The 17,650-nt window shown below is 42.3% G+C and overlaps 1 protein-coding gene across 3 annotated transcripts in view; it reads right to left on the minus strand.

The window, feature by feature from the left end:
• TCN2 (transcobalamin 2) overlaps positions 1 to 17,650 on the minus strand; it is a 41,803-nt gene that overhangs the window by 23,503 nt on the left and 650 nt on the right. The window lies entirely within an intron of this gene.

Genomic DNA, 17,650 nt, shown 5'->3' on the forward strand with positions numbered 1-17,650 from the left:
CCAGATACCCCAAACATCTCTACATCATAAGAGCCAGATACTGGGGCTTATCCAGTTCTTGGAAGGATGTATTTACAATCTGTCAGATTAGGGTAAGTACCTAGGAGCTTTTGCATTCAGTGTCCAATAAACAGCGATGTTTCTCTTTCAAGAGGGAAGGAGAAGGCAGCTGATTTTTCCTACATATAGAAGTGGGGAAAAACCATTGTTTTCCATCTCTCACTTATGAGGTATGACTCACCACTCACACAGAAAGCCTCCATTAGCTGTTACTGAGTTGTCTGTGGGTCTAGGTGCAGGGAACCAATGCTACAGTGCTACTCTAGCTATTGATCTGGTTGTGGGTATCAAGCAAAAATTCTTTCCCTGACCCAGAGGCCTCATGTTTCTGCAGTGTTTATATATAAAATTACATATCTGTGAGAGTGGGTTAACACCTTGGACCCTTTACAGTTCTTAACAAAACAATCGAGAGTCAATTGATACAAAGTTCAAAAACAGGCAATGCTAAGGTATGATTTGGGAAGTCAAATTAGTGATTCTCTTTGAGGAATAGGAACTAAAAGGGAACACAGTTGGGAGGGCTTCCAGGTTGCTGGTCACATTCTGTTTCCTTATCTGGGTGCTGGTTCTATGGATATGCTTACTTTGAACCATCAACAAGCTGTGAACCTATGACTGGCTATGTTAGTCCAGGTTCTCCAAGAACAGATGCCAAGATGAGATTAGGGGTGCATAGGATTGACTGGGGAGAATTCTCTGGGAGGGAGCCAGAGGAGGCCAGGGGACCCATCAGCCTGGGGTACAGGTCTAAACCCTGTGAAGCAGAGAGGAAAAGAAGGAAATAAGTAAGGGAGATCAAAGGCTGGTGTATAGCTCTAAGAAAGTTTTAACAAGACTGATAATGAGCCCTCAAATCAGTCACTATAGTGTCTGTGTCTGAAAATAAGCTTTTTAAAAATTGTAATAGAAGTGCCTGACATTAAACTTTTGATTGCCAAGGCATCCATTTCAAGGACATTCATCTGAAATAAACATATTGCCAACTTATGTGATCCAGTTACTAGCTAACCAAACAGATAAGGAGAGAGGCAGTCCCCATTCATGCAGTCTCTGTGTTATTAAGCCCTGGATAACCTATATGACTGCCCATTGAGCCACCCTGCTTTTCTCCTCTGGTGCCCTATTTCCTGTTCTTATGTTTTTAATTTGCCAATGAAGAGTGAAACCTCAAAACCATAGGCAACCCACCCTTGACCCTAATAAAGGCAAAACCCCTGGTGCATGCTCTATCTCCCTCTACCCATGACCTTGCTGTATGGCCCTGGGCATGTCATGTACCCTCTAGAATCTGTGAGTAATAAACCTTTTTTTTTTTAAATTCCCTGATGGTTATTGTTGAGGTATGTTTTGCAATCATAATAGGAAGCACAAGGGCCAGTCTGACCACAACACTGGCTCCAGTCTGGGGAATGTCTATGGGGGCCCACCACAAGTTGTACAGCCCCAGAGGAGTGCCTCACATTCCTAGCTGAGAGCATCACTATCAATAGCTGAGATGGACACAAAACAATCACCCAATAGAGGAGTCCTGTGATCCTAAGGAACAAGTCTGTATCCTTGCTGTACTCAGTCATTGGCTGAGAGCAGCCCCATGGGAAGAGTCATCTTGGCACTAACATGTGATAAACTTCATAGCACAGCTGGGGCAGTCAGACAATTGTGCTTCCCACAGTAGGAGATCTAAGGGGTGTGTTTTGCAGCCATTACAGTCCACCCCTTGTGCTATATATATTGGCTTATCCACACAGGTTCAGGGAATAGCTCCACAGGCCTCGTTTCCTGAGCAGAACTTTAAAAGAGGGAAGTTCGTGGAATAAATTACAACACCCCATTGTTTCAGTTGTTCTCGGGGTTGCAACTGGTACTCCTCCTCTCTGTCTTCCACTATCCATTCTAAATTTACCTGACCCTCAGCTCTCAACTCAGCAGGTCTTGATGGCTAACTCAGTGGTGTAATCCAAACCTTATTGCTGAGGGTCCTGAGCCCTTGGAATGCTAACTGTCTTCATGGCAGGGCATCCACATGGAATGGGCAGCTGCAATGGGCAATAGAATACAAGGAAGCTCCCACAATTCACCTGTGCTCTGTACATATTGCCCCGTCCCCACTGAATAAAGTGGCCTGACCTTTTCTTCCAGCTGGTCAGAGTCAATTACTCCTAGCAGTACAGTGACTCCTTTTCAAACCCGATGGTCCCTGGACAACAAGAGGTCAAAGCATCCAGGTGGCAGCCATAACTTATAGTTCAATGGGACCTTTTCTGTGGATCCTGGAAAAAGCATGTCCTCTTTGAGAACCAGGGTCTCCAGCTCTGCAGAGCCCAGAGTTACGAGGATGAGAAGTATAATATCCTCCCAGTGGGTCATTGGGTATAACTGGAATGAGTTCCCATTGTTGCAGAGTATTTTCTCCAACCTGATGCTTCAGCTATGCCTGTAGAAGACCATTCCAGTATTCTGTGATGCTGGCTGCTTCTGGATGGTGCAATAAGTGATACAACCACTGAATCCCATGGCCACCTGCTGACTCCTACATAACGTTACATGTGAAATGGGTCCCCTGGTTGAATGAAATGACATGTATCAGGAATTCCATAGGCTGCTGGATAGTGATGCTGGCTGAGACTCTCCAGGCAGAAAAGACAAACCCTTACCCAGATTATGTATCTATCTCTGTGAGGACAAACCAGTGACCTTTCCAGGACAAAGAGTGTACACTGTGGCTAAACTGCCATTGAGTGGCCAGTTGTCTGCCTCAAAGAATAGTGGCATATTGGGGGATCAGTGATTTCTCTATTACTTTCACCATCACATCCATCAACATACATCTACCCCACAGCCAAACCATTAATTACTGCCCAGGAATCTATGTGTATTCTTCTCTTGGGCCATTTTATCTTCCATACAGAGCAGATGACTGGTTACTGCCCCACCCATTGGGAAGATCTTCCATCTCTACTGTCTTTCAAGACCAACCCTGAAAGTAGCTATGATGTATCATCTATGGTCTATTTTTGCCTTGTACCTGTATACTGAGCCTAGTCATCCATAAATCAAGCTTGAGTATTTTCCTCCTCCTTCAGCTAGTCAAATGGGACCTCCATACAGCCTTTGGTACAAAGTGAGGAGGGATTCTGGAGCAACTGTTGTGTGTAATAGAGAGGCCTTAGGCTACCTGTTCATGTTGCTTACTTGTGCCCTCTGGTCCCATAAAGGCTTGGTTATACTTCCCACCATGAAAAACACTATGGAGGTTCCTCAAAAAATTAAAAATAGAGGGGTGCCTGGGTGGCTCAGTCAGTTAAGCATCTGACTCTTGATTTCAGCTCAGGTCATGATCTCACAGTTCATGAGTTCAAGCCCCATGTTGGACTCTGTGCTGTCAGTGCAGAGATTGCTTAGAATTCTCTCTCCCCCTTTCTCTCTGCCCATACTCTCCTCTCTCTCTGTCTCTCTCTCAAAATAAATAAATAAACTTAAAAATTTTTAATTAAAAATAGAAATACCATATGATCCAGTAATTTTACTACTGGGTATTTGCCCAAAGAAACCAAAAACACTCATTTGGTGTTCACTGAACGTTCACTGAAGCATTATTCACTGGTGTTCACGTTCACTGAAGCATTATTTACAATAGCCAAGATACAGAAGCAACCCAAAGTGTCCATGGATAGATGAACAGATAAAGAAGATATGGCATATGTTGTGTACAATGAAATACTACTCAGCCATAAAAAATAATGAAATCTTGCCATCTGGGACAACATGGATGTACCTAGGTTGTACTAAGCTAAATGAAATAAGTCAGACAGAAAAAGACAAATGCCACATGATTTCACTCATATGTAGAATCTAAAACAAACAAAGAAACAAAACAAAGCTAAACAGACTCTTAAAATACAGACAACAAACTGGTGGTTGCCAGAGGGGTGGCGTGTTAAATAGGTAAAGTGGATTAAGAGATACAAACTTACAGTTATAAAATAAATAAGTCATGGAGATGAAAAGTATAGCATAGAGAATTTTAAAAAATAGTTTGGTATAAGGATATATATACAGACCAATGTAATAGAATGGAGGGACCAAAGATAAACCCTCGCATATATAGCAAATGATTTTTGACTTGTTACTTGTCTCATCACCTTTTTTTCCCATCCATTTCAGCAAGGTTGTTTCATATATTTGTAAAACCTTTAGACTGTTTTGTCACATTCTGCCTTCCATGCTGGGATTCCACCAGCCTCCTAAGTGGTTCTTTTTCTGTGGTTAATTTGCACACATTAAGATTCACTCTTTGGGGCGCCTGGGTGGCGCAGTCGGTTAAGCGTCCGACTTCAGCCAGGTCACGATCTCACGGTCCGTGAGTTCGAGCCCCGCGTCAGGCTCTGGGCTGATGGCTCGGAGCCTGGAGCCTGTTTCCGATTCTGTGTCTCCCTCTCTCTCTGCCCCTCCCCCGTTCATGCTCTGTCTCTCTCTGTCCCAAAAATAAATAAACGTTGAAAAAAAAAAATTAAAAAAAAAAAAAAAGATTCACTCTTTGTGCTGTGACATTCCATGGGTTTTGACAAATGCATAGTATCATACATCCTCCTATACCGTATCACACAGGATAGTTTCACCACCCTAAAAAACTCCTTGTGTTTCATCTATTCATCCCTTTCGCCCTTACCACCAAACTGCTGTCAACCATTGACCTTTTAACTGTCTATAGTTTGCCTTTTTCAGAATGTCACAAGATTGAAATCTTAAAATATGTAGGCTTTGCTGACTGGCTTCTTTCGCTTAGCAATGTGTATTCAAGATTTATCCATTCTTCTCATGGCTTGATGACGCATTTCTTTTTATTGTGGAGTAATATTCATTGTACGGTATATACACAATATACCATAGTGTGATTTGTTTATCCATCCGCCTATTGAAGGATATCTTGGTTCCTTTTAAATTTTGGCAATTATGAATAAAGTTGCTGTAAATATTCAGGTGCAGGTTTTATGTGTATATTTAGTGATGAAGGAGCATAAGGCAAGCTGACAGGCTGCAAATACCCCCACACACCCCCAGGGGGGATATGTGTGATATTCCTCAGGTGGCCCAAGAACAAAGGAAAGGGGAAAAACAAATGGTTAACTGGGAGAGATCACAGTCAGGCAGGACCTGAGTCTCCATCTATTTACAAATATCTTAGTAAATCACAAGAAAAAGGCAATCTCATCAATAGCCTAATCTCCAGAAAACTATAGACTCCGTTTCCTGGAGCCCCAACATCACCCCTCCATAGTGATGTGGGAAACAAAGGCAGAAGGAAATGATAGGTAGAACTAAATTTCCTTATAACCTGCAGCCCATTGACAAATACTTGAGGTTGGCAGAGTAAAAAGTTTCTCCAGGAACTCCCTGTCTTAATGCTAATGCTTTGCTGGAGGGAAAAACCTTAGTCTGACAATAGGTAGGCCTCCAGGATCCTGCGAGTCCTCTATAACATATGAAAATCCCATTGGAAACTTCCCCAGGACTTTGATCTCCACAGTATATAACCAGTCTCTTCTCATGTTCCCTGGGCAGCTCTTTTCTGCCCACGGGTCCTTTCCCTGTGCTTTAATAAAATCACCTTTTTGCACCAAAGATGTCTTCAAGAATTCTTTCTTGGTCATCAGCTCCGGACCCCACAAACCCCACTGTCACCCCAAAAACCTCATCATTTAATATTCACATCAGTTGAGTAAATACCTAAAAGTGTTGTTATTGGATAGTATGGTAACACCACATTTAGTTTTGTAAAAAAAACAAAAAAACAAAACCTGCCAAACTATCTTCCAAAGTGGCTGGATCACAATTGTCTGTTTAAAAAAATAATTTAACAACATTTATATCAACAACTACTTTGTGTTTTCCCCATTTTACAATTGAGGAAGTGTGGTACAGAGGGGTAAAGTGGTTTGTCCATAGCTTGGGGATAAAGCCAGATGTGTCTACCTGCAGAGACTGGGTTCTTCACCCACAATGGTGAAGAATGAATTCTGTGAGTGCACAGGAGGAAGAGAATAAAGGCAAAAGGAAATGTAAGTAAAATTAAATTTCCTTACAACTTGCAGCCCATTAACAAATACTTGAGACAGGCAAAGTATGACATTCATCCGGGAACTGACAATTGTCTTTTAAAGTTAACGACTTGCTAGAGGCAAAAAGCAACCTTAGCTTTAAGATAGCAAGACCTCCAGGATCCTGTTAAGTCTTCTTTAACATAGGGAAATTCTTTTGGAAACTTCCTTTCTCTGTGTCCCTCCTCAACTTAAAAGTGTATAACCAATCATTCCTCACAAATCCTGGGTGGCTCCTTGTACCCATGGGTCCTGTCCCCATGCTTTAGTAAAACCACCTTTTGAAAGAGCGGACCTAGGCCAGCTGACTTCATTTTGTTCTGTGTCCTCCATCTTGAGTGACTATATCCCCAACATGGCCCCCTTTCCGGGAAAACCACAGAAAGAAATTCCAGCTCAAACCTCAGACCACGCCTCCTCCCCTGAGTAACTTCCCGCTCACCCGCTCACCCGTTCAAACTTCCCGTTCAAACCACACCCGGCAACCTGCGCAACGGGACTCTGACCCTTCCCCAGCCAATCGGCTGCTAAGGCCACGACCGTTACCCCACCAACCGCCCCTAGATCCCTATAAAACCTTTGTGCTTTTGAAACTCGCTCTCTCTCTCTCTCCGGCATCTCACCGCTGCATTGGTGCGGGTAGGGGATTGAGCTCGAACTAGCTCAAATAAAGGCTCTTTGCTTTTGCATCGGACTCGGCTCCCTGGTGGTCTTTGGGGATCACGAATTCTGGGCACAACACTTTTTTGCACTGAAAATGTCTCAAGAATTCTTTCTTGACCATCTGCTCCCAGAGCCCACATCATATCACATCAGACAGATCTAAAGATTAAAAACCTCTTCCCTCACCCTCTTGCACTGTTGGTGGGAATGCAAACTGGTGGAGCCACTCTGGAAAACAATGTGGCGGTTCCTCAAAAAACTAAAAATAGAACTACCCTATGACCCAGCAATAGCACTGCTAGGAATTTACCCAAGGGATACAGGAGTGCGGATGCGTGGGGGCACATGTACCCCAATGTTTATAGCAGCACTTTCAACAATAGCCAAATTATGGAAAGAGCCTAAATGTCCATCAACTGACGAATGGATAAAGAAGATGTGGTTTATATACACAATGGAATACTACTTTGGCAATGAGAAAGAATGAAATCTGGCCATTTGCAGCAACGTGGATGAAACTGGAGGGTATTATGCTAAGTGAAGTAAGTCAGTCAGAGAAAGATACCGTATGTTTTCACTCATATGTGGATCTTGAGAAACTTAACAGAAGACCTTGTGTAAGGGTTAAATTGTAGTGTAGGGCTAACCTATAGCCTTAAGAAATAACAGCTTTGTTTTAACACTGTAGATTAAGAGATAACAACCTTGTCCTATCAATCAAGGGAACAAAAGTTCAAGCAAAATCAACTGGATTAGTGTTTGATTGGATTGGAGCTGTTTCCACCCCCATCTGGGAACTATTTCTTTGTTCTGTTACCAGGTGATGATAACACGATGTGGTCGGCTGTAAAAACTCTGTACCCCGGCTGTTCAAGACCGCACTCTGGTCAAGAGTGTCGGTCCCAATCGGTTGGCCTTGCCTCTCATTGCAATAAACTTTGTTGTGACTGTCACTGGTGCCCATAGCATTGGGGGAGAGGAAGGGAAAAAAAGTTACAGAAAGGGAGGGAGGCAAACCATAAGAGACTCTTGGATACTGAGAACAAACTGAGGGTTGAGGGGGGTGGGGGAGTGGGGAAAGTGGGTGATGGGCATTGAGGAGGGCACTTGGGATGAGCACTAGGTATTGTATGGAAACCAATTTGACAGTAAATTATATTATAAAAAAAAAAAAGACAGCTTTTCAGGCACAGAGGTTAAAGCTTCTCTGTCTTATCCCTACTTTTAACAAAAAATAAAACAAAAAAACTCTTCCCTTTATGGAACTAAAGTCTGCCTCACATTTTCCTGGAGTTACACAACACTTTCCATAAGACAGGAGGGAACTAAGCCTTACATGCCTGAATTGAGCCTGTCTACAGCTCTTCAGGCAGTGGAATGTGCATTCAGCAGTGGGTTCTTCAGCCAATTTACCTTGGGTGCAGTGACCTTGGGTAAGTCCTTTCACTTCCCTGAGACTCAGATACCTATAAATATCTGGTACCTATATGACCTCGATTTTGAGCTCTGCACCTAAATGTACAACTGCTTTCCTAGATACCTCCACTTGTGTCTTCTACAGACCCCTCAAGATCAATGTAAGCAAAACAAGGTCCCTCCTGTGAACAGGACCAACTGATACTAAGAATAAAGGCAAAAGAAATGTAGAAAAAACTAAATCTCCTTACAATTTGCAGTCTACTGACAAGTACTTGGGACAGGCAGAGTAACCTTCCTCCAGGAACTCAACTGCCTACATGTTAATATTTCACTAGAGACAGAGGCAACCTTAGCTTGACATTAGCTGACCTCCAGGATCCTGTAAGTCTTCTTTAACATATGAAAATCCCCTTGGAAACTTCCTTTATCTCTAACCACCCAAGATACAGGTTAGCAATCATCCTCCAAGCCCACTGATTACCTCTGAAGGGTCTCATGACTTAAGAGTTTACTAGACAGTAGTAAATGACCTTACTTAATAGCAGCTAGCCCCTCAAGGTGCTGGAAGCTTTGCTTCCGAATTCCTTAGAGACTTACACTATCCCTAACTCCTAGTAACTAAAAAGTATATAATCAGTCACTCCTCACAATCCCAGTGCAGCTCTTTCTACCCATGGGTCCTGTCCCCATGCTTTAATAAAAAAACCTTTTTTGTACCAAAGACGTCTCAAGAATTCTTTACTGACCGTTCACTCCTGACCCCCATAACATCACATCACCAGCTACATGATTTATCAGGGGCAGTGTGAAATGAAAATGCAGGGTGCCTTGTTAAAAAATTGTTAAGAATTTCAAGACAGTGGGACTACCAGGTGGCTCAATCGGTTGATTGTCCAACTCTTGATTTCAGCTCAGGTCATGATCCCAGGGTCGTGGGATCAAGCTCAGTGTCAGGCTCTGTGCTGAGCATGGAGCCTGCTTAAGAATTTCTCTCTCTTTCTCCCTCTGCCCTTCTCCCCCACTAGCATGCTCTCTCTCAAAAAGAGAGAGAGAGAATTTCAAGATAGCAATGGAGAGAGTACTGGATCAAGCACAGGGCCAGGAACAACTGCCCAGGTCACATGTCTCATACAGGTCTCACTCCCATCTTCCTTTTAGGAACCAGCCACTACTGACCTCTCGTGTCCATCATCTCCTTTTGTCCAGTCACACCCTCCAGGCTCCAGTCATAATGGACTTCTGCAATCTGTCATTCTTCAAATCACCCAAACTTTTGCCTCTGGCCTGGGCAGTCTCTTTCTCCTTCATCCTTGCTCCACTCCTATTGTCCTCAGATTCTTTGTGAAACACTCCTCAGTCTTCTGCTGTTAACACCACATGCCCCTGGTTTTCCTCACACTTCTCTCTGGCAAGTTTCTTCAAAGTCTTTGCCAGCTCACTTTGCCCTACCTGGTTTTTATTTCATTTTTCATTGTTTGTGAAATTGCTGGATCTTTATTTTAGCTTTAGTTTAAGGTCGATAATAGACTTCACATAGTTCAAAACAAGCATCAGCCAGTGTTTAACGTCTGTCTCTACCTCTAAAGGATGAACTCTGTGACCATGACTTTGGGCTAGGTCAGATTCACAAAAGCATCAAAGTTAAACTCTCAAGGCAATATCTAAATGGGAGTTTGGAGGCCTTAAAATTTTTATCTACTTCCCAAGACCACACTGATGTGGAGAAAAAAGGCAAAAGGAAAAAAAATTAAATTTCCTTATAATTTATAGCCCATTGACAAGTACATGGGACAGGCAGAGTGACCTTCCTCCAGGAACTCGACTGCCTTAATGTTTTGCTAGAGGCCAAAGGCAAACTTAGCTTGACATTAGTCCAACCTCCAGGATCCTATAAGTCTTTTTTAACATATAAAAATCCCTATGGAAACTTCCTTTATCTCTACCACTCCTCCCAAGATATATGTTAGCAATCATCCTCCAAGCATATGGCCCACTGATATATATCTGAAGTGTCTCATGACTAAGGGTTTACTAGACAGTAGTAAATGACCTTACTTAACAACAGCTAGCCCCTCAAGGTCCTGGAAACCTTGCTTCCAAACTCCTTAGAGACGTACACTATCCCTGCCTCCCAACTTGAAAGTATGTAATCAGTCACTCCTCACAAACCCAGTGCAGCCCTTTCTGCCCATGAGTCCTGTCCACATGCTTTAATAAAACCACCTTTTTGCACTGAAAATATCTCAAGAATTCTTTCTTCACCATTTGCTCCCAGACCCCAACATTTCACATCTTTCAGGGCCTAACGTGGGGCCTGAGTCTTCTCATCTGGACTCTGAGGCTAGGTGCAAGATTCATGAGTATCTCCTCTTCTATTCCTTTACTTTCATTCCAGGAGCTTTTCAAGGAGTATGGTCTTATCGGAACACTTTCATGTCAATTGTTCAGGCTGCAATGCTCTAGCCCCTGGCTGCTTTATGGGGAGGAATTAAAAGCCTGCCTTTTGACTCGAAGTTAGTACCATGGACAGAATGATAAGACCCAGAAACTTGTTCCCCTCTCTTCATTCATGTCCTTGTACAAAGGTGTCTGTCTTGGGCACAGGACAGCCACCTAAGTCACAAGGACAGCTGCAAATCTTGACTCCCATGTGAGGTTTCCTCCTAATTGGTCTAATGTGATCCCCTCCACATCTCTGGTTTAGCCACTTCTGGCCACAAGACCTCCACTCGGAGCCAGCCCAAACTAGTACCCAACTGAATTAAAACCCAACCAGGAACCATTTCTTAGGGAACGTGGCTTTAAGGATTACATGTGTTAGAAAGTTTTTCAGACCATAATGGATTTCTACCTTTACTGTTTCCCATCAATGCTCCCTATTAACTACTTAAATTACAAAATTGGGTAATTTCCCCTTTTAAAACTTTTCTAGTGTTTTCTATGGGTTAAAAAGGGTAGGTTCTTTAAGGCATGGCATGGCATGGCATGGTGCAGTGTGTCACAGTATCTCGGCCCATACACCAGCACCCATTTGTAGTCTAGAATGCAATAGGGAAGCAGGGGACTGCTGGCATCCCTCCTACAGGTCAGGGCACTGATCATAGTGATTTCATTTGAGGGACACCTCAGGTCACTTTGACACCAGGAACTTCTGACATATCCTGCATGGGATGCCACCTGGGAGTTGGAGGTGATTTTTTGGGTAATGGACCTTCTCTACTTTTCTAGGATCTTCTTCAGTTCCCAAGGACTCTTCCTTTTAATGCACTGGAAACAATTCAGATTGCAAAATTTAAGAAAAGCCTGATCTTCTTCTGTAACATTGGATGGCTTTAATACTCCTTAGGAGACGAGGAAAAATGGTTCATTAAAGGAACATTAAGCTTCAATAAATCAGTTAGATTTCTTCTGCAGGAAATAGAGTAAATGGATGGAATGTACTCTATGTCCAGCCCTGCATGGCCCCAAATCAGAACCCTGATCTAAGGGCATTTTGCAGAATGTGTTTGGCCACTAACCAGGCTGGTAAACTCCCTCCTGACAATGGATAATAACTATCCAAATAGGTTTCCTCCTAAACCCAGATTGCTGGAGGAAACACAGACCATCCCTAACAAAGGGGATGCTGACCCTCTCTCACTGTTCCTCCTAGTAGATGTGGGGGCTTCTTCTTCATTCATTTCCTGGGTTAATGGCTATGATCATTGGAGCCAACTGTGGTTAGTCTACCTTGGGATGGGGACTTTAAAGAATATTCCCAAGCAGCTGCTGAAACTCCTTGTAACAGGGAAGTTTTCTGTTTTCCCTGGCCTGACATAGACTGCCTACTTTTACTTGTTGGAAGAAAAAACATGGCATCTGCTCATCTGTCTGAGATGATAAGCTTTAGAACCAGGAGTCCTCTTTCTGGCCCTCAGGCAGCCCCTCACTTCTTCTGCCTCCCTTTCCCCCTCTTCCTGTTTCTGTACCACGTTGGGTGTAGTCTGCATCACTGGCTCCTGTACCATTCTGCATGCCTCTGGCACCATGGGCTCCTCCTCCTACCCTCACTGTCAAGGAGTGAAGAGCACCCCCTTGAAGTGGGTGAACTCCACCCACTTCAGATTTCCCCACTGGTGCCCCAGGTAAAATTGACATTGGGGAACAAATTGACTGACTTTTAAGGAGACCCAGGTGGAACATATTTGGTATTTAAACTAATTTAAGTTTGTTGGTTTAATTAAGATAGACATGTCTTTGGAGTTATCAGCATTAAATTTGAAACTTTTACTCTACCCTGGTTTACTGAAGGTCAAATTAGCTCATGTTACCTGTTGCAATTTGTCAGCAAAACAGTGACTTAAAATGGTTAATTTTGTCTGTCTCAATGTTTTCATGGGTAATTAAGATAGTCTTTGGCAACCTGAAACTTTAAAGTTTTGCTTGGATGATAAATTGGATTGAATTCATTGGACATCTAGACCTTTTCCAAATAGGAGGGAGTGCTAAAGCACTGATTCCTGCATGTAGGTTTGTGCTTTTGGCTTCTTATTGCAAAGAAACTAAGGATATTTGGGTCTGTTGGAAAACATGCTTTGTGCTTAAATGTATTCATAAATTTGCTATCTAAAGAATTCTGGCACAACAGACAGTTCACAATCGATTAGTACTTAGTTTTCACTGGAGACTAAGATTTCTAAGAGTTAAAATTCTGCTAAATGTAATTAAGACTGATAGATATAAGGGAAGCAACTCTGTATGTAGGGAAAGTAGGAGATGTATGAGAAAGATATAAGGAACAGGAATACATTTTTGTTGAAGGAAAAAGAAAGTAATTTTGTCCTAAAATGAGACTGGCTGTTTGGAGAGAAATGGATTGGGGCAAAATCTGAATACAAAAGCAACTTGTAGAAGGTTTGTGAAGGCAAACCTTTGGAAAGGAATTTTATGTGTGGTCAGGATGGACTAGATTGAAATGAATGGATTTAAAAAACAATTTTTTAAAATCTTTATTTACCTTTGAGAAAGAGAGAGAGAGAGAAAGAGAGAGCGCAAGAGGGGGAGGAACAGAGAGAGAGGGAGACACAGAATCCAAAGCAGGCTCCAGGCTGTCATCACAGAGCCCAACACGGGGCTTGAACCCACAACCCGGGAGATCATGACCTGAGCCAAAGTTGGACATCCAACGGACTGAGCCACCCAGGCTCCCATGAAATGAATGGATTTTAAAAGTACACTTGTATAAGACTGAAAATCTGCTTTCTCCTGTTAAAAAGACAAGGTTTTCTTGGATTGCTGATCTGCTCTTGGCAAGAAAATGTAAACAAAGTTGTTTTTTCTTTGGCTGCCCAGAAAAACCAGTTTCTATGTTTTGTTTTTATCAGGTCTTTGACGATTCCTAATCCTACTTAGGCTTGTGCTTTAAAACTTTCTGAGGTTTTTAAACAAACTTCCCCAAGATTTAAATCTTAAGCTCAGTCTCTGACTAATTAGGCTTGTTTATTTGGTATGTTATGTTCTGGTATAAGGTCAGCACTTGATATTCTGATTATTGAAGTGTTATGTGTCACAGACATAACTGAATTTCCTTGTCAATTGCATTATAGTCCTTTTGTCATTTGTGAAACGTGTTTAATCTCCAAGGAGATTCATAAAAAGGTCTTTTGACAAATACAGGTATTTGGTATCTTTACAATCCTAAAACTGAAGTGGGGAATAATTTCCAGAACTAACTAAAAAGCTGCATTCAAACTGAACAAGAATTAGTAACATGGGACCAAATGAATTGAGGAAGAGGATTACAGTTGTTGTGACTCTTGTTTGAAACACTGCTGGTTCTCTAATGTTGGCTCCTCCTGATTAAGGAAACTTTCTCTTAAGATAACTATGACTTACAAAAATGTAATGAAAGTATTCATTTGTGAACAAATGGAAGCATTTTTTCTCCCTACCTGAACGCTCTGAAATTCAAAAAGTCTCAGTATTTTTCCCCCATGGCAATTATAATCCTTTGCATAAGTTCAGTAAGAAGCTGTTCTCCTTGTAACAAGACACCACTGGAAACACTGTTTTGTTGTTGTTGTTGTTGTTGTTGTTGTTGTTGTTCTTCTTCTTGTTCTTGTTGTTGTTGTTTTTATACCAAGGCTTTGACTGAAATGTCATATTTGAGAGAGACATGCATAGACTCAGATATGACCAGATGGCTTTAAGGAATTAAGGTTGGCTTTATGGAGTCAATAAAGCCCTTAGAAATGTTGGCCTGATACCTTGCTTATAGAGTTCCCAGCAGACTTACCAGGTAAGTAAAGAATGTCACTTCCTGGCAGGTACAGAAACCTCAGGATATTGTGGGGATCTTGAGAAGAGGAATTTGCCCAAATCTACAGCTCTTTCAAGTATGTCTGATGGCAAGTGTTTGGCGTGGCTATTGGCCTAGAGGGGCTACTAAAAGTTTAATCTAGATTCCTTATTAAAGCTCCAGCCAGGGGCGCCTGGGTGGCTCAGTTGGTTAAGTGTCTGACTTCAGCTCAGGTCATGATCTCATAGTTCATGAGTTTGAGCCCCATGTTGGGCTCGCTGCCGTCAGCACAGAGCCTTCTTTGGATCCTCTGTCCCTCTCTCTCTCTGCCCCTTCCCTGCTCATGCACGCACTGTCACTCTCTCTCAAAAATAAATATACTGTAAAAAATAGAAAATAAGAAAAGTTGATTAATAAAAAAAGGAAAAAAAAGAAAAAGAAAAAAAGTTCCAGCCAAACGGATTTTGAAAGATCTGTACGATCAATCACTATTCTTGCCGAACTTATGTAAACAATTAGGCCAAGTTGGTTAAAATTGCTCTTGTTTTACAAACAAATTAGTCTTGATTTGGCTATCTCTGGAAATAAAGGTGAATTTAAAGAAAAATTATGTTTCAGGAACACACCTTTGCAGATGTTAAATTCTAGTTTTGATTGTCTTTGAATATTTGTTAGTTGTCTAAGGTAGACAACTTGAGGTAAATTTCCAAAAAATTGCCACAATAGCTCATGTATAGACAATCTTCATGTTTGTTATTCTGTGGGGATAATAACAGGACCCCATGGGCATATGATTATTTGAATAGCCAGAAAATGGGAGGGATTCCTCAACAATTGTATAACTCAACTATCATCTTGACCAATTCTGTGTGGCTGGGATGAAAAAATCACTTCTTAAAAGCTGTTGTAGACTCTGGGTCTAAAATTCTCTCTTGTCTAGCAAGAGAGCAGAACACAGGATTAAAAGTGAGAGATGGCTAATGTCCTGGAAAAGACAAGAGCCCCAAATAAGGGTCCTTGCCCTCTATTTATTAAGATCAGAAGGCTTACAAACGTGATGGATGTGCACAAAGAGACAAAGAAACTAGGAACATTAACTTGGGGATGTGAAGGAAAAGGGGGTTTTGAAGATATATGGTGTTTGGGGGTTGGGTCAATATAAAACAAAATCCTGGCACCAGGCAGATGGGCAGATTGTTGTTAACAGCAGACAGGAGGCACCCTGTCTGTTTATCTTAGTTAGCCTAGGGGATAAGGCAGATAGGGGTAATAACCTGAGGGTTAACAAGACAACTTTTCTTTTGTTAATTATTTCCACTCTGGGCTGCTTCACCTGCAGTGCAGAGGTCTGTAACTCAATTTACCAGTTTACCTAACTTCGTCCTTTCCTCCTGTGAAAGCAGCTTTTTGCTATAGTACTAAATTGGGGGATGCTTCCACCCTGAACACCTAATCTTGTTTACCTCATATACCTTTGTGTTGGGTGCCTTTGTGCCCCTCCCTCTCTATTCTGGGGGCTCTGTACCTCCTCTATTTGGGGGTGCCTTTGCACCTCCCTATTCCAGGTTGCCAATCTTATTTACCCAAACTCGGGTGTAAGCATCCTATGGCTTTGTATTTCTTTATGCCTTGTTAACCTACTGGTGAAGCCCAGGGGATTCCTACGTTTATTCCCCACAAAAAGCCAGAGTGCACCTCACTCCATGGGGTTAACTATGGACTTGTGGAGATAACGGATGGCCCCACTTTCCTTATGACTGTATTGGATATTGCACTTGGGGATGCCCATATCCCCAGACAAGTTTTCTCCTACTTGCCAGTGATTCCTCATAATTAGGATACTGTTAAAGTTAGACATCAAACAAAGAGGGTTTCTTGATGGTTTTATCCCTTAGCCATATTTGTCCCAGGAGTTGCCTCTAATGATATAAAATTGCAAGTAGAGGCTTCAGCCAAGCATACAACAGCCGCCTTTAACCAGACCCAACTCGTTGTCAACCACAAATTCAAAAGGTGGCCCTCTAAAACCGAATGACCCTTGATATCCTGACTGCATCCCAAGGAGGCCCAGAATTAGATGGCTGGCTCCTAATGAGACCCAATGTCTATGCAGCTCTAACCTGTGGTCATGGTTGCCCAGAAAAGGGGCAGAGAGAGGAAGAGAGAATTTCCTTTCAGTGCAGAGCCTGATGTGGGGCTCAGAGTCACAGTGAGATTGTGACCTGAGCTGAAATCAAGAGCCAGATGTTCAACCAGCTAAGCCACCCAGATGCCCCTCAAATGGGCACTTATAAATGATCCCTCTCTTTCCTTTAATGATTGGTTAAACTCCTAGACTGGAGATGATTTTTGTCAACTATCAAAGGACTCTTATTTGGGCTTCTTCTTCTTTTTGTTATTCTAATCATGTTTTGCTGTTTTCTCCCATACCGCCCACCTGGTGACCAGACTCCTTCACTGCCATATCGTCAAGTTGGCAGATGATCCCTTCCACTCAGGGAGATCCATATATGCAGTCTCCCTTAGATTCAGCTGTCTCTACTTTTCGTAACTCCTATATATATGTCTCCAAGTGACCATAGGTAGGGACATCTCTACACCCCTATTCAGCAAGAAGTTACGGAAGATAAGACCTTCCAACCTCAGCAACCTTAAAGATTTTAGGGTCAAGATTATTCGGAGGGGCGGGGCAATGATTTGGAGAACAAAGGCAAAAGAAAAAAAATTAAACTTCCTTATGACTTACAGCCTACTGACAAGTACTTGAGACAGGCAGAGTGACCATTCTCCAGGAACTCAACTGCCTCGATGTTAATACTTTGCTAGAGGCAAAAGGCAACCTTATCTTAACATTAGCCCAAAATCTCCAGGATCCTGTAAGTCTTCTTTAATATGTAAAAATCTCTATGGAAACTGCCTTTTTCTCTACCCTCTCCCCCAAGATATATGTTAGCAATCATCCTCCAAGCATATGGCCCACTGATACACATCTGAAGGGTCTCATGACTAAGGGTTTACTAGACAGTAGTAAATGACCTTGTCTTAACAGCAGCTAGCCCCTCAAAGTCCTAGAAACCTTGCATCCAAATTCCTTAGAGACTTTCACTATCCCTGCCTCCAACTTGAAAGT

The sequence above is a fragment of the Lynx rufus genome, unplaced genomic scaffold (genome assembly GCF_022079265.1).
Source record: "Lynx rufus isolate CCGP_SWC_20201006 ecotype Redwood Valley unplaced genomic scaffold, mLynRuf1.p SCAF_24, whole genome shotgun sequence".
Lineage (NCBI taxonomy): Eukaryota > Metazoa > Chordata > Mammalia > Carnivora > Felidae > Lynx > Lynx rufus.